This window comes from Cetorhinus maximus, chromosome 17 (assembly GCF_964194155.1).
Source record: "Cetorhinus maximus chromosome 17, sCetMax3.hap1.1, whole genome shotgun sequence".
Taxonomy (NCBI): domain Eukaryota; kingdom Metazoa; phylum Chordata; class Chondrichthyes; order Lamniformes; family Cetorhinidae; genus Cetorhinus; species Cetorhinus maximus.
In genome coordinates this window covers 23285021-23310286 of record NC_135895.1, presented here as the reverse complement: position 1 = coordinate 23310286, position 25266 = coordinate 23285021, and the positions used below count along the sequence as shown (strand labels likewise).

The 25266-nt window shown below is 38.7% G+C and overlaps 1 long non-coding RNA gene across 1 annotated transcript; it reads left to right on the top strand.

The window, feature by feature from the left end:
* Positions 1-3572: 3572 nt before the first annotated feature.
* LOC144692734 (uncharacterized) lies at positions 3573-24274 on the top strand. The gene is made up of 3 exons (XR_013579373.1): positions 3573-3709; positions 5483-5612; positions 23325-24274. It is a non-coding gene; the product is annotated as an uncharacterized LOC144692734 (long non-coding RNA).
* The last annotated feature ends 992 nt before the right edge of the window (positions 24275-25266 follow it).

Genomic DNA, 25266 nt, shown 5'->3' with positions numbered 1-25266 from the left:
ATGGAGTTACGTCCAAAAAGCTATGTCCGTCCACTCCTCTAACATACTCTCCTAGCTATTCAGGCTTAAAAAAAAGGTGGGATTTAATGGAAAGGGGGCGAGAAGATTCGATGGAAAGATTGAACAATTTATAGCCTGACTAATATTTTGAGGATCCGATTGCTGCTCACTCTCAGTAGTTTATGTGTTCTCCCCAAAGGCTTATACAGATTGTTGCTGTGTCCGTGGTAATTGGAAAGAACCCGAACAAACCAGTCCATCTTTAACGTGTAATCGATCAAGAAAGTCTTACTATTCCGCAGATCGATGGTCGGAACGTAATGACAGATTACCAAGGGAACGATGACGCCAACTTGATGGGGGATTGAAGCGTTTGGGAACCAGTGTTGTATCGCATTTTGTGAAATGTAGATTAGACAGTGACACTAATAAAGTCCTTTCATAGCTCAGACGACCAAAGGCCACTCCCTAATAGCGGCTGAAATAGAAGGTGACACCAGGAATGATTAGCAAGATGATTTTGGTGGGCTGGATTCCCAATGAAATAAATCCATATTATAATATTACAATTTATTGAGACGCACCAAAGCTCGATTTATTTCAATGTCAATGATATTATAGCCTTTACAGAGGCTTCGATTCCCTGAATAGGAAAATACATCGCATTTTTTTGTGTTTTGTTTATACTTTATGACTACACGGGAATAAATATAAGCATCTTCAAAATGGAATGTTTGTAATAACTTAATCCAAGGAAGCAAATCATATAGTTGGCAAAAAAATAAAAATAACAAGGGGGACGGGAGGCGGCGGTTCCTGTTCACCATGTTTATCAAAGTAGTTCATCCACTTACAAGCACATGATCCCTCACAAACAATATATTAGATTAGTGAGAGGGCAACGTCATTATACTGAATACATTGCTGGGCTGGAGTTTTCAATGGGAATATCTAAAAGTCAGCCGGGCGAAAAACAATAGAACGATACAAATCTCGCCTCCAGATGGCAGTAGTTCGACACGCCTGGCGCCTGGTTAAAAACTAACGCAGCTCGGTTGCATATTGGCCCGTATCTAATAAAGGGCTACAAGAAGGACAAGATTTTGTTAATATGTTGTCCATTGCCTCTGAAGATCCGGACTTCAGTTGCGTAACTGAACGCGCCCTTTTTGCTTAAGCTTGTTAACGGCGACAAATGCAATAAGTAGGCGGCGAATTTCCGCTCGCCCTCCTATTGAGGTGAATGACAGCCCCTGTACCGGGAGGTCTCAGATCTGAGAAGCTTCGGTTAGATGTGAAGAACGGGACACAGCAGCTGGCAGAGAGCAGAGTGCTCATCTGGGGCTTGAGCTGAAGATGCAATGTCAGGGGGATTGCAGAGAGACTGTCATTGCTTACAGCCTTCGAGGGAACACTTAACTGTCATGGATACAAAATGGGGAGGAGGGGGGTGGGGTGGGGGGATGGGGGTGAGTGGCCACCTTTAACTCCCGCCATCCCTTTCATTTCGAAGCTCCCTTTCCAAAGCGAAGGCCTTTTTTTTAAATAAATAAAAAAAAACACAATTTTACGAATTCACATCCAACCAGACGGAGTCAGTCTCATGTTAATGAGCTAGACTGTCTGGCTGAACTCGGATGTCGTAAAGCAGATATGCACAAGTACTGCAGTATGCGTGTGTGGATAGATATCTAAGCCCCACACCGTGTTTACCTGTTGGCACAAGGGGCTGGTCACAATTCTTTTGTGAAGAATTCAAACAATAAAAGAAACCCCATTTGCAGTACCCACCAAACCCCCATCACCCCGAGAACAGTTTCAGATTTAGCTGTGGAATTTGCAAGGGTGACCTCTGCACACCGATAAATAAATAATGTATCCAGCATCAAGTTTGACAAATGGCTTTACAGAGCCAGTCAATATAGACCTTGAGCACGATATTTGAGGGGAAACTGGCTAAACACGTAGGTTCACATCTTTAATTTATATTTCCCCCCAGATTGGAATGCAGCGCACATTGGCACGCCTTCAGTTAGATAAAGTAGAGGAGAAGACAGGACAAATAAATAGAGGGAATTAAACTTCACACAGGTTTTTAAAAGAAAACCTACGGCATCACTAAAGATGCGACTCCTGGTCCATTCAAACGCGGTGACATGTACCAGAAATTTCGAAATCTCAATTGCCAAATCATTGCACCACCTGGAATCGAAAGTGTCCGATCCCTTGTCCCCACCCACTGCTTCCCCCCCCCACCACCATCATCCTTCCCACCCCCTCCCTCCTCCCCCTCCCCCCACCAAAAAAAAAGTCATCCCATTTGCGGTACGTCAATAATTTAGGATGAAAATGCATCGGCGTTAATCCTGCTGAAATGTCTATCCGGTGGCCTAACACAGGTACAACTGATGGGCCTCATTACTGATTTCAAAAGCGAACATGTCCCATTCCAGAGAGAGAGAGAGAGAGAGAGAAAAGCACTCGTGTCTCGAATACCGAGAGGTAGTCGCACCTCATATGAACATGACATATTTGAAATAGAAATCTATGTAACTAAACAGCATATAGATTAGGTTAGGGGAAATGTTAACTCTATACGAGGAGGTGACTAGTTTCAGATTATGAGGAGAAAATCCCTTTTATTAAACTTCATTCGGCATATGTCAACGTTCAGTTATAGCGGAAGCCCTAATCCTGAAGCCATTCCGAGCTGCCGTTGACTGCACTGTATATACAGGAACTGAGTCCCAAAGGTACTGAACATCTCCTACTGGGAACTCATGAATAAGAGACTATGAAGTAGACACGTCAGATCGTCTTCAATTAATCGACCATTAGCATGTTTGGGATCCACGAATTATGTTAAATGCTGCCTAGATCTAATCAGTTCTCTCTGGCAAATAAGCCCTTTGCAGATCTGGTACCCAACTGATGTGGGTTTTTATTTTGTGTGGTGCGGAGTTACAGTTGATGCGTTGTGGCAAACGACAACTGGTCGTAATTGGAAGACTTTGATTAGATATTTCTGTTAAAAAAAAAATCTCTGCTGCCCTTGTAGCTGAGAGCGGTTGCAAAAAGCAAAATATATATAGGGGAGAGGAGAGGGGTGGGGGGACGTATCGGGAACAACCTTTTACCCAAGGGTCGATGGAGCTGCAGTCAGCCCCCGCACCCCCACCCTGCCAAAAGTAAAGCAACCTCGATACCAAGGGGTAGAGAAACACATCGATACTGCTTCGCGACCCCGGAGGAGATTGCGTTTGAACCTTCACTGAATAAGAGGTAAGCTGTGTCTTCAGAGAGAGAGAGAGAGGATTGAAGTGTTAATGGCAACACAGAGTTTCGCCTTCCCCCTTTTAGTTTTTTTTTAAAAATCCTGCTGCTGGTTAGCTATGCAGTGAGCTTTTTACACCAACCCGTCTGTCCTCGCTATTTTCATTTTCTGTCATTGTGTAGAGCGCGCACAATATCGGGGCTGTTTCAAACGTTTGATTTTTTTTTTAAAAATAGGAGGATCAAATAACAGAGTCCGCGTTCTTTTCTCCCCCTCTCTCTCTCTGCAAAGAGGACGTGTTAAATGACCAGTGTGGAAATCATTGCCCCGAACCGCTGTGGATCATTGCAAAAATAAGAGGAGCTGACAATAGGCTGTTCAAAATGCACGGCTATGTCGCGAGAATGAGTGAAAAGGCGCCGACATTATGCTGGGGTACGTACATTTCGAATGAAATGTGAATAAAAATCTGCTCGTAATGGCTAATCGCATTATTGAAGGGTAATTGCAATGCTATTCTGACTAGATGCAACGTGGGAATCAATGAACAAAGGTATTTAGCATATGATGTGGCTTGGCTGGTACTGCGAGATATTTCAGTGCTCAACATAGGGTTTGCCGTGCCCTGACTGCCAGTGCCCTGCACAGTCATTTTTGGGAATACCATAGCCTGGGGAGGTGGGGGAGGGGGGAGGGAGATAGGGGTGGGTGGGGGGTGGGGGGGGGTGGGGTATGAATATGCACCCAGAGGCAGCGGTCTCATACGAAATGGTGCTAGTAAGTAGTTCGCCTGATTCACTTTGGATTCACAAGAGCTTTTGTTGCGCTGAGCTTGTGTCGCTGCTGCCTGCGTCTGTTAGGATTGAGCTATCCATGGTGCTGAAAACGCTAGCTGCTTCTTCTCGGTAAGATGTCTATCCACTTTGCTGAGCACGATCGACTCACCGTTGTAATTTAGATTGAAGCAATTAAGTATTTTTTTTTTAAGTTGGTACCTCGGGCAGGCGAGTCTGTGAATACATGCGCATTCCATAATTTGGTTGTCGTATTCCTACTAGCTGGGGTGGAGAGTGCCGGTCCCCTCCCAATGATTAGCAGGCATAAGGAAACATTTTTGCAGATATTCTTGTGAGTATTAGGAAAGCATGTGCAATACATTGATTATTGTTTTCATTTAATGCACCGATGTAATTGCTATTACGATTATGAAGCCTAGTGTGATGTGTGCGACCAAGGTGCACATTCCCACAGTTGAGCCTCCCGTTTAGCATTTATTTGCTTTTAAATAATAATCATTTCGAAAACTATGATCAACAACACTTCTGCAGAACAAACAGGTTTACGGCGAATATGTTTCAATTGTTTTTCTGTAATTGCTGGCGGAACTCTGAGAGGAATCTAAATGTAGTGGGAGCGCTGTGAAGACAGTTCCCTCCAGTCGAAGATAAAATTGGATAAACAGCATAAGCCTACTGACTTTTTTTTGCCAATCCTATCTGCCTCTGAGTTTTCAGGGCTCTGGGTGCATTCAACCAATAGGCATAAATAGCGGTGTTACAATGTTTTAAGGATTAAATAACCATAAAGGAAAAGCTTTAGGCTTGTCTTTCTCTTTTTTTTCTGGGTTCCACCCCTTTCGTAAGCAAAATAATAGGGAATACGGCGGCCGGGAGTGGCGATGCATTGAGCAAAAAAATATATTCCCAGCCACCCCGTCAACCAACATCGACAGAGGAATTACACTAGTATCAATACTTAGGGAAAAAATGCCGCTTTTTAATCTAATTTTCCCTCATTGCAATGCAGTTATGAATGTGTGGAGGCCTGCAAAGGTTTCTTTGCCTAAATCACCAGCAGATTCATCCCGCTTCCTTCTGTCCATACCCATTGATGAGAGGGAGAAAAAACTGTCCTTATTCCTAAAATGACTGTTGGATCGTGATTTTTCTTCACTGTTGATTAAAGTAAAGATTATCCTTAAATATTTCGAATCAACACTCCCATTACCGACCTTTAATACTTTTAATACTTCTCTCTCTCTCACCCACACACAGTTGTTCCTCCCACGCCTAAATGATTTTAAAGCAAATGTATAATTAGATAAAGGGATTCACAACAAATGAATGAAATTATGTGTGTCCTTTGTTTTCACCTCCCCCCTCCACCCCCCATCGCCCCCCCCCCTCCCCCCCTCCCCCTACCACCCAGGAATCTAACTGTTGGGCGTCTTTCCGACTAAATGGTCAGGGGAATATTAGCCTTTGAGAATGAAAAGTCGAAAATCGAAGATTGCCACGAACTACACGACATTCTACAAATGCTTTGCTGCGTCAGGCAGGTGAGTTATTGGACTCGATATTTGGACTCTTTCAGATGGGCTGTAATTTCAAATACTCTACATCTGGAAACCGATATCAAATACACTAATGGTCACAAATTCCGTACAAGATCATGTACTTCAAAATGCATTTTATTCATTTCCCTTTGCAGAATGGCACTGATGGAAACTCGACTTGCTGTATACTGAGGGAACGACTACTCAGATTCATTCTTTGGATGCCGTCTCTATTGATAATGGGTGTGGATTTTTGGCATTGGCTAGATGTTGCTAGATTTATTCAGACTCTCTTCGGTGACGGGTATTCTTGGGTGTATAATACGGATTACGTTGTTATTGCTTAAGAATACGCGTAGTCGAGGAGAGTACAGTCTTCGGCACTTCAATGGACTAAAACCAAATGTGCTTTTTACATAAAGGAATTGTGGGTTTCTGATGGTCTACGACAGCTCTTCATAAGAAATGGTAACGTGATCACAAGACCGTGTGTCAGTACTTTATTTGAGTTGCAGCATTTTTCATTATTTAATATATTTGCTTTGCATATCAGCAGTAGAACAACTGCCCCCACCCCCACCCCTCCCCCAACCCCACCTTTGGAACAATCTGTTGGAGGAACCAACTCCAACGTGTCATTTGCTAAAGCTATCAATTCTGAGTGCGATCACGCGACAAGCTAAATGAGTGGAAAAAATAGACAACTTTGAAAAGCGAGTCGGTTCAATTTTAAGTGTATTTAGGTTTAAGGACACATAGCAGTGGCCGGTGCAATGCGTTTTGAAACATGTATGCTTTTATTTTAATGTCGATGTTCAACTGATTATAGCTCTCGGATGTACCTTTCATGTGGTTGTGGGATCCATCTGCTATTGAGATCTGAATGCAGAACTAATCAGACAAATAATGTAAAATTATGACAAATGAAGCCGGGACTAAGCCGTCATTTGTAGACATGTCCTATAGCCCTGTATCATAACCTGAAGAAATAAAACTTCAGAGTACACTTGTAAATTAACAACAGCTAGTCGCTGTTTTCTGTCCTTAAGGGCGAATTTTAAACCAAATATTCATCAGACATGTCAATACGTTGTAATTTGTAATTTTCTCCGATATGAGCCCGTGAATGGAATTATCCCCATACTCAGGGCTTTATTTATTCCCCCCACCCCCCAAAAAATGTCAGCAATTCCATGTATTCTGCGTCCAAGATATGATTTATAAACTGCAGGGAAGAAGTAGGGTTTCAGGTCTGTCACTGAATTAAATCCACCCAACACAATCAGGGTTTCCAAAATACTCTTGTAGTTTATAACACACAGCCAGAGATCAGTTAAAATCACAACCCTCCACAATCACTGAACAATACAATAGTAGACTAATATCCAAAAGGGGTTCAATTTTTTGCATCATCTCTGAGCCTAGCCCCAGCCTCTCCAGACCATTTGCCTGCTCAGCTCATCTTCTCCCAGGCGCCGTGCACCCTCCTCACCTCGACTAATCTTGGCATTGCTGGGGTAAATAATAGTGAATGCTGAGAAGGGTAATTTGTACAATCGCAGTGTTTAATCCCTTCAAAGAAACCCTGTCATTTCAATCACGGGTCTGCTGGTTTGTCTGAATAACTTATCCTTACTAGCCCCACGATCCATATTTTGAAGAGTTACCTTTTCTTTTTTCCAGTTTATACCAGACCGTGAGTATGTGTAAGGCTTGTGAACCAGAAACCAGTGGGGTGGATATGAGAGTAAAATGGCTTCTCATAATAGCTAGAAAATAATTGAAATTATACTTTACCCTTCTATAATGAGACCTCATCAGCCAGAAATAGGCAATTTCCACCCTTCTTCATATAATGGCAAGAATGTAGCAATCCTCACTATATTTTATCACATACATGCACTGGAAACCCATAGAAAATGATTCCTCATATTTTATTAAAGGGATATTAAATTGGCGTTGTGCTGATAACTACAGATCACTGGAGATTGTATGGGAACAGTGACAGGTTGTTCGTAAACTAACTGCTTCAAATTTTTGTTTTCCGGGTTGATCCTTTTGAACAGATCGGTTTACCACTTCTAGACGATTGTGCTATATTAGCAATAAGATTTTCCAGGAACCGCATAATCAAAGTGACATTTGCTTCCTTTTTATAATGGCTTTTCCTACCTGCATTTTATATCTGTAAACATACTTGTACCAAGTGTGCTTTCAATGGAGATAAAGGTGGAGTATACAATAAGCTGAATTAGTGACAGGTTTTGTCTCAAGTCTCTTTAGGGGCTCAGACTTTGTAGTTGTGCCACACCCAAAACTAATGTGAGCCAAGCCCTTATTTAACTGCGGAAGCAAAGTGAAGTGATGCATTAGCATGTACATTGGGATTAATTACTGGATTATACTTTCTCGGTTAATTGAGAGAAAGGTAACTAACATTTTAATCTGAGTTGCTGCATCTTTTCCATGCCTATCTAAATTTCGAGCGGTGCTGCCACTGTTTCTATGGTGCATGGGGCCTGGCAACATTTGTGAATGGAAACGCATCACGTAAAATCGCCTTGCGGTGTTTATTTTCAACGTGTAAAATAGCATTAATTACACGTTTATAATAGCCAAAAGTGTTTAACTAATTAAGCGATGTCCTGCTACCACCTACTATTGATCGTGCAATGAATTCCAATCTAAGGTGCTCGCATTTTAATCAGTGGCAAAAGAAGCTATTCTTTCAGTGAAGGAGCTCTGGATTTACTAAAGGGCATCACACTTTACACAATGTCGTTAACACCTTAGTACTTCCCTACCGATGCCTCGAAAGGCTTTATATAATGGCATTGTGCTTCTGAACACCAAATATGCCATGCACCACTTTTCCCCAAAAAAAACCAGCATTTAAATCAGCCGGAGCTTCTACAAAATGCCGCATCATTTCTGTTAGTTTTCCTATAGTTACCTCAACTTTGTTCAAGGGTGAATTTGAAGCGCTGCGTCATGCAGGCAAAATGCAATCTCCACACTATTGATTTTTCATTTCTATATATCAACCTGCTAAGTGCAGCAATTCACAGTGACACACGTGCGAGTAATTTTTTTTATTTTAATGTGCACGTCAGTTTATGAAACAAGTAGGGTTATCGCCATTAAAAGAAAAATAATCTTCAGAAACCGCAACACGACTCTTTCCATAAACATTTCAAGGCGAACCGGTTGGAAAATATATATTCGGCAGATGAGCACCAGTCCATTTCCATACAACGTTTGGAATCTGTTGAACTTCAAAAGGAACAAACGCACTGCCTTACCAGTCATTGGTCATAGTTCACTCCATTAGAGCGCTCTATTTTAATACTTTGCTTTTGGGAGACACGTTTCACATAAATATCCCTACGGTATTGAAATTTTCTGACGAAAACTTCGCGAAATACATTGTCGTTGTTCCTGGGCAGTGAAACAAATTGTGGTGACATTGGCAAAAAGCAAATTCAACGACGGAATTCAAAAGGGCCCTTGAAGCTTCCGCTCAGAAGTTGCCTGCACACAAGTATTCCCTTTTCATCCTGTACTAGGAGTAACACATGACAAACAGACCAACAGATTGCCCTAATCCAGTTGATCTAATAACTCAACAATATACCTTGGTAAAAAAATAAATAATCGCCGTCCCATACATAGCATTTCAGAGCAATATAAAACATTTAAACATACTGGAGTATGTAGAACCAGAGAGTAATGCAGAATAAAAATATAAAATGACCATCAAATAACTGAGGATATGTACCTATTAATACTGATATTTATCTATGAGACATCGTATCTACTAGCTCTTGTGTGCTTGAAATCGATCATGACTCTGTGGATTGTTATAACTAACTTCAAATGTCTCGACTTTGGTGAATAGAAACCAAAAGATAAATGAAAATTTTATGAAGCAATGGATTGCACATTAGGAAGTCACTTTTCTGAAGTGGCAGGAGCTTTTATTCCGGTGTCAGAACAAATGTCACTGCTGCCTCCACATAGTAACGGTAATGATAATTGTAACGAATGTATTGTTGAAGGAAGTGAATGATGGTGAAAACAGTGCCCTTTGAGGGCGGCAGTAGCATTTCTACGCCAGGATATAAATTATGAAATGATTTTCAGTTTATCTTGTTTTTCAGTTTGTTCAAGAGAGACAATGAGTTGGGCATCGCGTTTTTTCTAACATTTATTTACTTTTGTTATCACAAAAAAGCATTTATATCCCATTGATGCGATTGCAAGGTTCAAAGGATTTTCAGCACTACAAAGGTTCACTAGATCAAGCTGAATCAAGGGCCTGTTCTGTTTTGCAATTGAAGTTTAACGGTGTCAAATCGCATTAATGTATCAAGATATTCATTTTTGTGCTATGTATTAAAATGTTTTAAAGCAATGCAAATTTCAAAATCCAGACCACATTGCCATGGGAAATTAAGAAAGCAAGTATCTTGATTACATTTTAATAAATTAATCAATTTTTAAAAAATATATATAATACATAGCACATGACATTCAAATGCTACAGAATTTTAAGTACAGTATTTTTATAGCATTCGGATTGCTAATAACATTGATCTTTATAGTGAGCAGATGGGCATTAAAGGCATAAGCACTGAACCAATTCTGATCACAAGAGTTGTAATGTCATAGGAATTCTCCTTTGAAGCAAAGTACAATGGAAATATCTATCTATCTGCACAAAACATTTGCATAACATCCATATAAATTATGTTTAAAGAATTTGAAATGGAAAAAAAGCATAATAAAATACAACTGAAGAAAGCCAAATGGAGCCTAATTCTTACCTATAGGTTCATTGCTGAGCTAGTAATGTGCTAATATGATTCTCTGATGCTAAAAGATTGATGCCATAAAGGCATTCCTTTTGAATTTGATACAAATGTTAATGTTATCATGTGATAGGTAGAAAAAGGTACATGAATTAATTAATAAAATTAGCATATGCTAACTTTAATTGTGACAGTTACAAATCTTCAGAATATGAAAATGGCACTTTACTTATATTCCCATCGGATGACTCAATTTTCATTCCTGTGGGCAAAATATTAGATCTCCCTGTTAGTTATAGATAAAATAATACACATCTTTACAGAGGCTGGCAGGAATTGCAGCTTTCATTAAAAAACATGGTGATACAATAATTATAATATTTCAATTGGAAATATTTAGCATATTTATGGGAAAATGACTCCCTCTGTTAAAAGACTCATAATTGTAAAAGCGTTTTAAATATATCACCATTGAGTTTCTTGTAAACTGATTAAACCCCTACCAATCCTTTGCCAAATATATCAATTATACCATTATCACAAAATAACATTCAGAATGATACTTGTAGTTATGCTCAGAGTCTTTTTTAGAAATCATTAATAAAAAGTAACAGCTCATACAAAATCTTTTTTGTGTTTATATTTGGTTCCCATTGTCTCAGAGGTACATTAATGGTGGTAAGATAAGTACATTTTGGAGTTAAATAGTGAAGAAATATTGTTAGCAATGTTCATTATTCTTTCTCACCTTATAATATATCTGCAGTGCATTGATAAGCCAGGATCTATGGACCAGTGAAATTGTTTACCTCAGATTGGTTAATAAGGCAATAAGATCAAAAGTATAACTCAATATGTGGGATTCTGGGAAAACAATTACCTGAGCTGGGTATTATCCCTTCTTTCCTTGTAATGAGTACACCACAATGATTAGAAGGGAAATTGAAATGTATAAACAATTAACATACTTTCTAACAAAAGAACATCTATAAATAGCTGGAAAAATATAACATTTGTAAAAATGCAAAAAAAATGCAGTTGGATGTTCTGTGACTGTTTTTATTAAGACAAAGCATTTCTAGCAATGTGCTTCTCATACAGATGTAATTGAATAACTATTACAGTTACAAGACTATTCGTTTATTTGAGGAAACTTCAAACCTTTGAACAGATCATATGGATGAAAATGAAATAACTATAGTACATTCGGATGATTTTTCTTATTCAAATGATATAGCGGTTTATTACATAGTTCTCAATTAGCCTGTATGGGAATCCAAATATTCTAGTGTAAAAATTAAAATTCTTAAAACCTTTCCACCATATTTAACAACTCAAAAATATATGTTCATTGCATAACTTCATAAAAAATTATGTCTTCTATTGCAAAGTTATTTGAAATTTACTGAAAAAGGAAGAAAATTTTCCAGCTTCTTGAAGCATTGCGAGGTCACAAGAATAACAAAATAAGAGAACTGATTGACTGGATGATTCTTTTTAAACTGTTTATCTGCTCAACCTGGGAAATTGCTTCATAATACTTCTTTGTCCAGTCATTGGTCTGTCATTTTATTGTCCTGATATGTTGTTGCCAAGATTAATGGGCACTGAAGTTTAAACACTGTCATCATTTACACAATGGGAATATATTATTTCAATTTTGGACTAATATAGAAAAGATTGATTTGCAACAGTAAACTTGGAAGCATAAGGTTATTGAAATTTTATCATAGCTATGATTATTTTAGTCTTTGATGTACCTACTTCCAGAATCATGGTGTGATAAACCATAAGATATATGGATAACCTTCCCATTTATTAATAAGTAGTCTTACTATAAAGTTTAAAGTTTTGTATGTGGTATTTACCTGACATGCCTAAAGATTTTTACATTTTCCTAAGACACGTGGCCTGATGATTTCACTTTGCTAAAAGAAATCAATCCAAAATACTTAGGGACAATTATTTCCCTGTCTATCAAAAAGTTTATATTCACAAAAAGTCCAGCATCTCTGAAAAACAATTCAAAGTTCTTGTTGCAGAGATTTTGGTTTCTCACCAACCCTGTCCTGGACTTCTACACTTGTAACACTTCATAAATAAGTCAACTAGTCTGGAGAAAAACACTTCCAATACTTAAAATCACTCTACCTAACCCCGCACAGATATGCCTGTCTCTCAGGTATCTTGGGCTTAGTTTCTGCTCTGTTCCCAGAGCTTGCATGATTCACTTGGGCCTTTAATCCCAGTATGTTTTGAGAATTCACAACAGCCCAACCTTGGTTTCTTTTAGCCTCACTCATACATTGTGGCCTTGATGCAAACAGTCTGCTCATTAATTTTTTGTATCCTCGTCTTCCAGCTGTCTTCAGTCCCTGTCCCTATTCCCACATTTCCACCTAGATGTACATCTCCCCTTGCATATATGAAGCCTCAAAGGCTTCGACACATGCTCAACTCCTCAGTATTCACTTTTCCAACTTCTGTCGCAACCACTATTTCTGCTCAGATTACTCACGGATCCTACATGTTAGTTTTCACCATGAACAATACCAGACCAAGATCTCACCTTTAGTTTCAGGGCTCAGTTCCACTGAATGTTTCCAAACACTAAGCCGCCAGTTCCAGACAGAATTTTGCAGAAAAATGCATATGTCCCACATGTTCAAACTTCAGGTCCCTCCACTTATTTTCTCCCACCTCACTATTTTCATGTTCTACTTTCCTGCTTCAGTCCTCCTGGTATCCATTCCAAATTGGTATAGAATAACTATCATTTTGTTGCATGACCTGTGTTTTAAAAGTTGAGATTGAAACTAAATATATCTGTAAAGGAACAGTATGAGAGCCATGTACGGAAAGGAGGAATGATTTACACACAGAGTGAGAGAAAGAATGAGGAAAAGAGAGCTAGGAGGCACAATAGGAAAAATATGTGGTAGCAATGCAGCAAGGAAAACAGAAAGCAAACAGGATCTGAAATAAGCTTTATGGAAAGAAATAGAGTTGGAGAAAATGAGAGATAATTGCAAGAAAAAGACAGAACTCTATTTCTCGCCATGAATAATCAAATGAAAGATCAACTAGCATATATTAAAATTTACGATGTCTATTCTGGCCAATTTAGAAAGACAATTGCTTGTGTGAGAAGACTTTGCATATAGAGGCATTTGATATAGAGGATTGTAAGCAATAAACATTTTTTAGCACTTATGTCTTACTTTCCAGCCTGATGATATTTTTAAAACCAGCTTCCTTGAACTAATGCTTTCGTCACGGTTTCATTTCAGCCTATTGTTAAATGTGTGTTCTTCAACAGTCTGTGATATTTGTTAAAAATTAAAACCTCATTTTATTGAAATCAATAACAAGGTCAATAATATTATAATGCTGACAATTTTCCCTTAAAGATTATTAATACTAATATGACTGCCTGCTCTGGTGTAATTTTCCATCGGAAACAGTGATTTTGAATTTGCTTACTCAGCCATTCTTTGGTTTTAAAAATATAGCTGTAACTGTTGAGTAAGACATATTAGTGAGGAGGGTTCAAAGAGAGTCCCATAATGCTGTAATATTAAACATTTCAAGAGAAATGTGATTAACTTTAACATCCTTTTGTGGTTTCTATTTCTATTAATATTTTTGTATGAACACTTAGTTTTCTTGACAATATGAGGAATCAATCAGTATAAAGAAATTGAATCAACCTAAGTAGAGATGCATTCTTTGCCCAGGTTGTTTCAGCACTAGTCTCATTTGAAGTGCATATATCCTTTTATATGTATACCAGGACTCCTAATGCTGAGTTATTATCATAATTTGCACAATCTCACTGTCAGAGGGCATAAGGATGTCTGATGTAGAAGATGACAAAAATTGCACTGACAAAGTAACAGGTGGCCCTTAGCAACTGGTTTCATTTTAGCACCAAATTATGAAGAGTTTTAAGAAGTAAAATTAATACCTGCCAAAAGTGCTTCACTTAAGTCCCTTAAAGACATTAGAGAGAGGTTTTTAGTCCATTGGTACTCAAGTCACAGAGATGCAGTACAGTGTTCTAAACCATTCCACCCTCAGCTCTTTAGACTATATAAGAAAAAACAAATGGTATTGACAGGGTTGAGGGCCCATATCCCATAACGGTAATAAATATTTCAGGAATCCAGAACAATCACAAAGTATGATAAAAGGAATGCAAATTATGTTGTCAGATATGATACAGGATAAATTGTAAGTGATTATTATTACTCTTTAAAAATGAGTTATGGAAGCCATTCTATAAATGAAAAACACCTTAGAATATGCCATCACCTGAAATTACAGTCAGTTTATTCCATGGGAATTGATGATCTGGGGTTTAAAATAATTTTAATTCATAGACCATGAAAAATAATGATATTGTTGTTGGTGTAAAATATCCTCAGAATTTGTAAAAGTACCAGTATTTCCAAGAGATTACAGTTCTATTGGTAGATTCCAAACTTCAAATGGCCAGAAACTAAAATATGGTATTTACAGGAAAAAATGCAAATTAAGATTCATATGCTGTAACAAAAGTAAAGCTTTGCATCTCTATTTGTTCATTAGAATGTAACAAATGAACTGGTAAGAACTTAGTTATGGGGACACAGACAGGAAATCACTTTTTCCCCATATTGCTCCCTTATTTGGGATCAATCTTATATCATATGCTAATCCTCAACTGTTGATATGCTGATTTTACGGTATAAGTAGTTAATATGATCTCAACATCTCGTAGCTATTCCAATGGGTGGGTAATTTGGCTTAGGATTGGTCACACTCTAATTTTCAGACGCTACTTGCAATCTTCCATTTGTAATATGCCAAAGATTGTGAACTTGACCTATACAAAATTATGGGTGAAAATATATCTCTGAATCGTGGCTCATCATATTGGAGCATCAATGTTGTGGCAAAGGGTAGATTGGAAATATATTTTTCAAAGAAATTTTAATACAAGTGAGAAGCTTGTGGTAATTATATTGTAGTCATGAATGATAATCTTGATTATCTGTATTCAAATTTGAGTCTAATTGACTACATTTGGATATGATAATGTACTTGCATTTTTACTTACTATAACCAATATATTTATGCCATTTCATGTCAAAGTGCTTCACAGATGAATTTCTTTTGAAGGGCAGTAACTGTTGTGGTGTAAGCAATGGTAGTACAATGTGCTTGTTGTATTATGTAACAATACATACATGCATTACTGTTTTACCATATATATGAGCAAATTGTGCACAAGAATTAGAATTAAGATGAAAGCAAAACACTGTGGATGCTGGAGATCTGAAATAAAAACAGAAAATGCCGGAAAACGTCAGCAGGTCTGGCAGCATCCATGGAGAGAAAATCAGAGTTAATATTTTGAGTCTGTATGACTCTTCTTTAGAGCTGGAAGGTCAAACAATCAAATGGACTCGGAATCATATGGACTCAAAATGTTAACTCTGTTTCTCTCTCCAGAGACGCTGCCAGACCTGCTGAGTTTTTCCAGCACTTTCTTTTAGAATTAAGATGATTCATCTGGATATATCAATTTTAATGTTGTACAAATATATTATGCAAACTTGTATAAAAACGTAAATGTCAGTCAAAGGGAGGAAAAGGCAAGAAGAAAGTAATCAAACGAACAACATGCTGGGAAAATAGGGTTGAATTAGAATGTGGTGAGATAACTGCAATTCTGAATGTTACCTCAATGTTATCTCAAAAGGAACTAGTACAATAGCAGAAAGCATGTTATAGAAAGCAGATTAAGACTAAGTCCAAGGAATAACTAATTTCTGATAAAGGAGACAAAACCCAGGTTGGACTTTGTTAGAGAGGTTTTCTGTCACACCACAGATACTAAACCACCACCAGCCAATAGGTTTTAATTTATTGGTTGGATAACCTATAATGAGAAAGGGCATATAAGCCGTAATGCTGATATTCTATGTTAACTAACCACATTTCTTTGTCTTATTCTGAGAAATAAACAGAGCTGTTTATTGGAGAAGAGAGAGATAACTGAAAGAGTTCTTGGATTTGATTGTTTGACCTTCCAGAAGCAGTAGGAGTGCCCCACAATTTTATATTGGAGCAAGATCCACTTTTATTCCAAGCACAGCTGTATATGTTCGTTCCATTAGATGCTTCTTAAAAATGTACAGTTTGTACAGTTGTCATTGCACGAATCAACTGTCAAACATAGTCTTTATAATTGAATAGAGTGTTCATCCCAGCTATTTATAAATAGTAAGACTATATACATAATTTAGCAACAAACATTTTAAGAACCTGTGTAACTCAACATAGAAAATATGTGCAATCAATAATTGGTTCCTCTCAACAGGTGTTATATGCCAAATGTAAGAATTCAATAGCTTGATTCCATGTTCCTCCATCCCTGAAGTCTCTCAGGTAATGCATTAATTCGACCAGGAATGACAAAAGAAAGATCCCTTTTATGGTCTTGAATACAAATTGATCTAAAGGATGTACTGAATTTCAACGGCTGAAGGTGTCAATGTTACATATGTGAAAAATGGTGATGCTGATAATTCCCTCGACTTCAATGGAACTTTTCTGATGCAACCATTATAGGAGGAGTGGTGTGCCACATTTAGAATATGTCCAACATTCTCATGAGCAAACACCAGACGAAGAAACAAGTTTTGACATTTCTGACAAATTCAAAAGGTGGAATTTGCTATAGTCTGTAGTACTTTTAAAATTTGATTGAGTATTTCCAAAAAAAAAATGAATATTACCAACATTCAAAGTTGAATTCATTAAGGTTCTGTAAGTTAAGCAACGTTGCTTAAAAGCACCTAACAAAACTACTTTGGCAGAACGAGCCTCTGCATTTCATTTCTGAAACTTTTGGGACTGGATTTTCTTCATAAAAAGAGCTGACTTTCACAAACAGCCATCTGTTGCTCAGATTAAAACCTACAGCAACAAAGAACACTTTCGGTCCAAAGAGGATGAATAAGTCATTAGAAAATGTAAGTCCATCTGACAGACAACATTTTTCTTCCCTTTAGTTTTTGCAATATGAAAATTCAACCTTTTTCTGGACAATTTTCTCCTCTTCTCCTGAAAGCATTGATGAATTGCAGAAATATAATCCCATGGGTTTTAAATCAGCTCTCGGTACTCTGATTACATTGAATTGATAGTGAGTAACAGCATGTTTTTAATCCATGGTGTTCATCGCAGCTGATCCACTCTTGTTCGGGGAAGGCATTTCCAGCTCCAACATTGGTTGCTATGTAACAATCAGGAGCTAGAACCTTGGTTGAATTTCTCTTCACTAACTCAGGGTTCAATTGTAATAAAAACAGCAAGTGCTGGTAAAACTAGCCTTGTCGTGTACATGCCATTACTTTCAGTAGGCAGTAAGGCAAATGCAATCACCTATAATTTTAATATTTAATAAAAATGAGCAACTTTTTCAGATACGAAACAAATTTGTTTCTGTCACAAAAAGACTTGGGCACAAGAAAAAGATAATATTGATCAAGGATTGCAAGTGGAAATATGGTCAATGGAAATTATATCCTAGTCAAACATGTATGTGTGGATAGATTGATAACAAGCATACCCTGATTCAGTGAGGAGCACAGAAGAGCATGCTGGGAGCAGCATCAGATGTACCTGAAAATGAGGTGTCAACCTGGTGACTTTACAACAAAGGATTACATGGATGCTAATCAGCAAAACCAGCATGCTATAGGCAGAGCTAATCAACTGCACTACCAATGGTCAATACTCTGCCACATCCAGCCATAAATGGTAGTGAACAACTAAACGATTAACAGAAGAAGGCTTTATGAACATCCCTACCCTCAATATGAGCATAAAAAGCTGAAGGATTTGCAGCCATTTTTAGCCGAATATCATGGATGATTCTGAACTATTACAGATAACAGTCTTTGGTTAATTTGCGCCACTCCACATCATATCATTGATGAATTCACTGGATACAACTAAGGCAATGGGCCTCATCCACATTCCAGCTGTATCACTGAAAAGTCTGCTTCAGAACTAGCTACACCCCCAGCTAAGCAGTTCCACTACAGCAATAATACTTTCATCTATCCAACAAAGTGGGAAATTGCCCAGGTATGTCCTGACCATAAAAATCACGACATATCCAACAGACCCTATCAGCCTACTCTCAATTATCAGCAAAAAAATGTAAGGAGTCATCAACAGTGCTAGCAAGTGGCACTTACTCACAAATAACCAGCTCACTGATTTTCAGTTTGGATTTTGCCAGGACTACTCAGCTCCGGACCTCATTACAGCTTTGGTTCCGACATAAGCATAAGTTAAATTCCATAGGGGAGCTGAGAAAAGTTTAACATCAAGGCAGTGTTTGACCAACCCGCAGCACTAGTAATATTGAAGCAATTGGGGATCGGTGGGGAAATATTCTGTGGCTGGAGTCATGCCTGGGATAAAGGGCAATGGTTATGATTATTGGTGGTCAATCATCTCTGCACTCACCTGGCAGTGTGCTAGAACCAAATATCGTCAGCTGCTCCATCAATGACCTTCCGTCTATCATAAAGTTAGAAATAAAGTTGCTCAGCTAACAGTATCGTAGAAGTATCTTCATCACATGGACTACAATGGTTAAAGAAGAATGCCTACCATACCTATTAAATGGCATCTAGAGATGGACAATAATTGTACATTTTCCAGAGACACCAACATCCGAAGAATGGAAAAGAACAATTTTTGTCTTTTTTCCTTTTGGTGTACTGTGTGTACATGAAAGTGAGACATTTCAGTATATGAGATCAAACAGTTTATTACTTTCTCCATCTATACGAGCATCAAAATCCACTGCACAAGGAATGCACAGGCTAGGATCTTGCACATCTAGTTGTTCCTGGACAGTAAAACAAATTGTGGTGACATTGGCAAAAAGCGAGTGAAACCATCTAGTGGGAGATTTTTATTCCCACCATACAAATCTTGCTCTGTGAATCTGGAATGCCAACTGAGTAAATTGAATATAAGTTTTATGCCGTGAGCTTGAGATTTTCAAAGTTCATTTTAAGTGAGACACTTAGACAATGGAGAAACACTTCCATGCTATAAGTTAGTGATGGGTATAAATCTAATCTTAAATGTGCAATGATAATGTTCCAACCTAGTATGCAGCAATTCTCAGGGCTGCTGAGGCCCCAGGCTTCAGATACTTTATGAATGACCTTCCTGCCATTATAAGGTCAGAAGTGGGGGGTGTTAGCTAACGATTGTTCGGTATTCAGCCTGGTTTGCGAGTCCTCAGATAATGAAGCAGTCTATCCTAGCACGCAGCAAGACCTGGACAGTGTCCAGGCTTGGGCTGATAAGTGGCAAGTAACATTAGCAGCATACAAAATCCTAATAAATGATCATTCCTTAAAATAAAGAGCCTCACCAGCTCTTCTTAATAGCCAATGTCATTACCTTCAGCAAATTCTGCATCCACAACATCCTTAGGAATCCACTGACCAGAAATTCAACAGCACTAGCCACATCAATGCTGCAGCTACTAGAACAGGTCAGCGGCAGAATATTCTGTGTTAAGTGGCTTTCCTCCTGATTCTCCAAAGCCACTCCTTGCACAAGTCAAGATTGTACAGAATACCCTCCACTTGCCTGGATGCTGTTGAGCTCCAATAGCATTCAGGACAAAGCAACCACTTGATCAGCACCCTATCCACCATCTTAAACATTCACTCCTCCCACCAATGGCACATTGTGGCTGGAGTGTGTGTTAATCATGGGTTATAACAAATTTCCAAGGCATTTTCAGCACCATCTCTACCACCCTACAAAGGCAAGGGCAGTAAGTGTATGGGAACATGATCATCTCCAACTCCCTTTCTAAGCCGCACATCATCCTGACATGAACATGTGTTGCTGATTCTTCATTGTTGCTAGATAAAAATCTTGTAACTCCCTACGTAACAGTATTATAGGAGTACCTTCAAAACATAGACTGCAGTAGTTCAAGAAGCTGCCACAGCACTTCTCAAGGGCAACAAAGGATGGGCAATAAATCCTGGACTTGCCAGCAATGCCCACATCCTGAAAATGAATACAAAGAACTTAAAACTGCCCAATTCTTTGCATAATGTTCAACAGTAATAGTAGGAACTTGAAAAATCACAAGCTGACATAAAGGAAGTAGAACAAGATATTGCAAAGAATACAAATCAATAGAAACTTGACCTTATGGTTGCCCTGTCATAATGTTTGCGATATTTTTGTAAGAAATAGTAATTGGTTAAGTAAGTTTATAAAATGAAGGTATTGGTTATTCATTTTTCGTTTAGAGAAGATTGATTACCAGAACGTTTTTTTAAACAATAAAGGTAACTATTTTCCATTTAATATTCACAAAAAACTAAATGGCTGACAGAAATTCTGTGCTGTTTTGGTATATCGCATGATTTATTTTGTTTTGTGAATGAGGAATTGGTATTCTCGGGTGGGGTTTGCACCCGCTCTTTCCCCAGACTTTTTTCTCCTCTCTCTCAGATCAATCCTAAGACAAGGAAATCTGTAAGCAAAGGGACAAAAGCCACTAATGCCACTGAGCTAACTGTCAGGAGGTGAACACAAGTGATATAGTGGAGGTACTTCTTTCCCTACAAGGGGTCTCTGACCCACACTCAATAGCTGCACAACAAAGATCAAGAACTCCCAGGGTGGTTCAAATCTGTGTGCAGATACTCTGTGTGGGTTTGCCTGTTGGTTTTCCAATGCACTACCTTGCTGGCTGGATCCAATTTCTTTTGTAGTGGTTGGGGATGGGAAAGGATACATGGGGAATCACTCTCAGAGCAGTCCTGATACTATTATATAAGCTCTCAATTAGTCTTGTAAATGTATTTTCTGACAAATACCCTAAATTTATTGAAATCTAAATATATTGGAATAAACACATAAAATATTTCCACATCATGGCATCATAGAGCCATTACAACACAGGAGGAAACTATCTGGTGCATCAAGTCTGTGCTGCCTCACTGTAGAGCAATGCAATCAGTCCTATTTATCCCCTTTGCCCTGTAGGTTTGTTTCCTTCAAGTGTCCATCCAATTTCCTTTTGAAACCATTTACCATCTTCATTGTCTTCACGTATAATTAAAGATATTTATTGATGGTGGAGAAAGGAATTAAATATTTTAGGTAATATTTAATATTGTCATAGGCCTCTGGAGTCACCCATGGATCTTTTATTTTCTTTTCCCCTCCTATTTCTTATCTATATGCTGCCCCTTGATAACATCATCTAAAGGCATGACATTTGGTTCTACATATTTGCTGATGACACCCAGTGTCACCTCACCACCACCTCTCTGAAACCTCCACTTCCTCTGTGTTATCAGCCTGCTTGTCTGTCCTGGATGGGTCGCAATTTCCTCCAATTAAGTAGTGGGAAGGCCTTTTCCTTCTGCCCCCACCAGAAACGCCATTCCCCATCACCAATTCCATCCATCTCCCTGCCTTTTCCTCAGGTGGAACCCAACTGTTTCATCCATGGCTTCCTATTTAACACTGGGTTCAGCTCCTGACCCCACATACTCCCAATACAAAGACTGTCTACTTCCACCTCTATTATTGCCATTCTCTGCCTCTGCCTCAGCCCATTTGCTGCAGAATGCTTTATTCATGCTTTTGTTATCTCCAGTTGTTATCTCCATGACTATTCCAATGCTCTCTTGGCTGGTCTCCCATCTTCTACCTTCCATAAATTCGAGCTCATCCTAAATTCTGCTAATTCACACCAAGCTCCATTCACCCATCACTCTTGGGCTTGCTGACCTACATTGACTCCCAGGCTACCAACACCATGATTTTAAAATTCTAATCCTCATGTTCAAATCTCTCAATGGCTTCTCTTCTCCCTATCGCTGTTAACTGTTCCAAACATACAACCTTCTGCTTGCCTCCAACTCTGGCCTCTTATACATCACCCAATCTCTTCGCTACGTGTTGGCCACACCTTCAGCTCTGTAGGCACTAATTCCACTTCCTAAACCTCTTGACCTCTTTATCTCTCTGTCTTTATCTAAGACCCTCCTTACAACCTATCTCTGACCAAGCCTTCAGTCCTAAAAGCTCCTACTGTGGCTTGGTGTTAGATTTTGTACAATTATATTCATGTGAAGCGCCTTGTCAAGTTTTCCGACATTAAAGGCACTTTATAAATGCGAGTTGTTGTTATTTGTTTTACTGATGGAATATGACTGGCACTCCTTTTATAACAGATGGAAAATAGTTCGCAATATCATAAAAGCATAGCAACCATCATAACATTCAAAATAGTTCTCATCTTTGCTTGACAATATGATATGAAAAGTTTTGTTTTCACTCATTTATTGCAATTTACTTTACTTTATGGCTCTGTCTATTGATAGTAAACTATTTTGAATGCACAGACATTTAAACCAACAGCTTGGAATCTGTTATGCAATGTTATTCACTGAGGTCCCAGGTGGTTCAGACATTCATTTTACATTAATCTGTACCATGTACAGACAGCAAACAGTTTCTTCAGCTGTTGTCCCATGAAAATTTCCATATTTATGCATTTAAATGACAAAATGCATAAGTGCTGTGATACAATTCATGCAAGTTCATTGAATAATAATTAGCGGTAGACTGCCAGAAAATTATGTAATCATATAGTAATTCATACCAACATACAATTAATTACATTATATTATGTTAAAAATCAATATCTGTCTTACAATTACATGTGACAGGTGTTAAAAGCTTGCAGCACAGTTAATGGATAGTGCTTTGTGTTTTTCAGTTGAGTTTAGCTTTCACTCAACTCATATTACATATTAACTGCTGTTTCCTATTCTTTCAGTACTTATCCCACTTCTCCTACATCGGTTTCTGATTCTTCAAGTTCATACTGATATGGTTAAATCAGCCAAGCAACTTCTTGCATTGAGGAATCTGACAGAACATCACAGTCACCCTTCATTGCTCAACCTAACGTGTAGACCCAGAGGAATGAGTGCACCATCAAGGGATCTTTGGAAATTAACAAATACATGTGTGCATGTGTTATCTCCATCAGAGACTACTTACATTAACAGTACACATCCCTTCCAATTTGGAATATAATTGCATCCTGAGGAAGTGCACACATTTCATCAGATTTGTTAATAGTTAATTCCAGGTCCTAGGGCAAAACAAGGAAAAAAAAAATGATGGCATGAAAATCCAACTATGTTCAGTTTTTATTCCTTTGTCACAAAAATTGATATGGTGATCTGCCACACTAAGTAAAGCAGCTGCCACATGGCTCATACTATTAGCTATGGTAGACTAGCTGAGGTTTGCAGTAAAAGCTACAGGGAGCTGATAGGTACCAGAAGGATAGAAGGTGAGAGCAGCTGTCACCTTCACTGCCACCAGGAAGGCTGTGCTCATTATGGGGTCTGTTTGCAAATCATGCCTTTAGCTCTGACAGAGCTCAGAGGCTGTTTGCTCGGACAACTGAAAACTCTGGAGACAATGGCCAGATGTCAGTTCCAGAACACATAATTGGGACTGATCCGGCCGTATGGGAATATATCTCACTCTCCCCTGATCTCCTTTCCTGTTCTATCTCCACAAGTCTTCTTGGAAATAAAGTTTTTCCTTGTGATTAAATGGTGCACCACATTTTTATTTTCATTCATTCATGGGATGTAAGTGTCGTAAGCAAGGCCAGCATTCATTGCCCATTCCTAATTGCCTTTCAGAAGTTGGTGGGGAGTGGCTTTCTTGAATCATTGCAGTCCACGTAGTATGAAATTGATATTTAGGCTTGTCGTCTGCAAAAGGAAAAAGAAAATTGAGAAAAAATTACAATATAAACAGTTCTTCTGTGAGAAACAGTAGCATTTTCCCACTCTATGGAAATTGGTCATTATTGGCCACCCCTCTCTGTAGGGCACCACTCAGTTGACACCTTCTATGAGACCAAATGGAAGCAGCACTGTAGGATCCCACAGATCAACATCCTTTCTCTTCCTTCATGTCAATCCAGAAACAATGAAGTAAGTTTAAGTTCAGCCAAATACGCAGAAGAAGGAGGGGATAGAAAATTGTACTCCAACCAAAAAAACATTCCTGTGGAGCTACTCCTTGATGCTATTGTAGGTGATGTTTTCCTTAAAAAGGGAGAATATATATAATGGTGAGCCTCTTTTAGGCAGAATAATATGAGAAATAATGGCCCCACCCAGAGCAGATGAGTGGGTTGGTAAAGAATTAAATATGTGGAACAAGTCACGGCATTTTAAAATTTGATGCTATTTTCCTGCAGAGGATATTGGGACATCTGATGTTCTGGCCATACATAGGTGGGGCACTTCATTAACATAATTAAATTGCTGTAGTGGGCCTCATTTAAAATTGACTGTTGCTGCATGGGTTTTCCAGCAGTTAGGAAACCCAACAGTGACAGCGAGGTGGAAGGTGACAGCTCCACAAAACTGTCTCCTTTAGCACTCCTTCTGGGCAAGTAGGAGAAGGAGTGTATCCCACCTGACCCTCAAGGAATCAAATGGCATCTCCCAGTCCTAATCGCCAGCTTCTCCCTCTACCCCAACTACCATCCCAATTGCCAATCTCACCCCCATCCCTCCTGGTTGTGTACCTCTCCCCCACTCCCAACTGCAAGCTCTTTCCCCCTTCCTGATCACAGGCTCTCTCTCCTTCTTGATTACCGATTTCCCTCCACCCCTTTACAATCGTGGCCTCTCCTTTCCCAATTACAATCTACCCACTCCTGATAACCGCCTCTATCTTGTGGC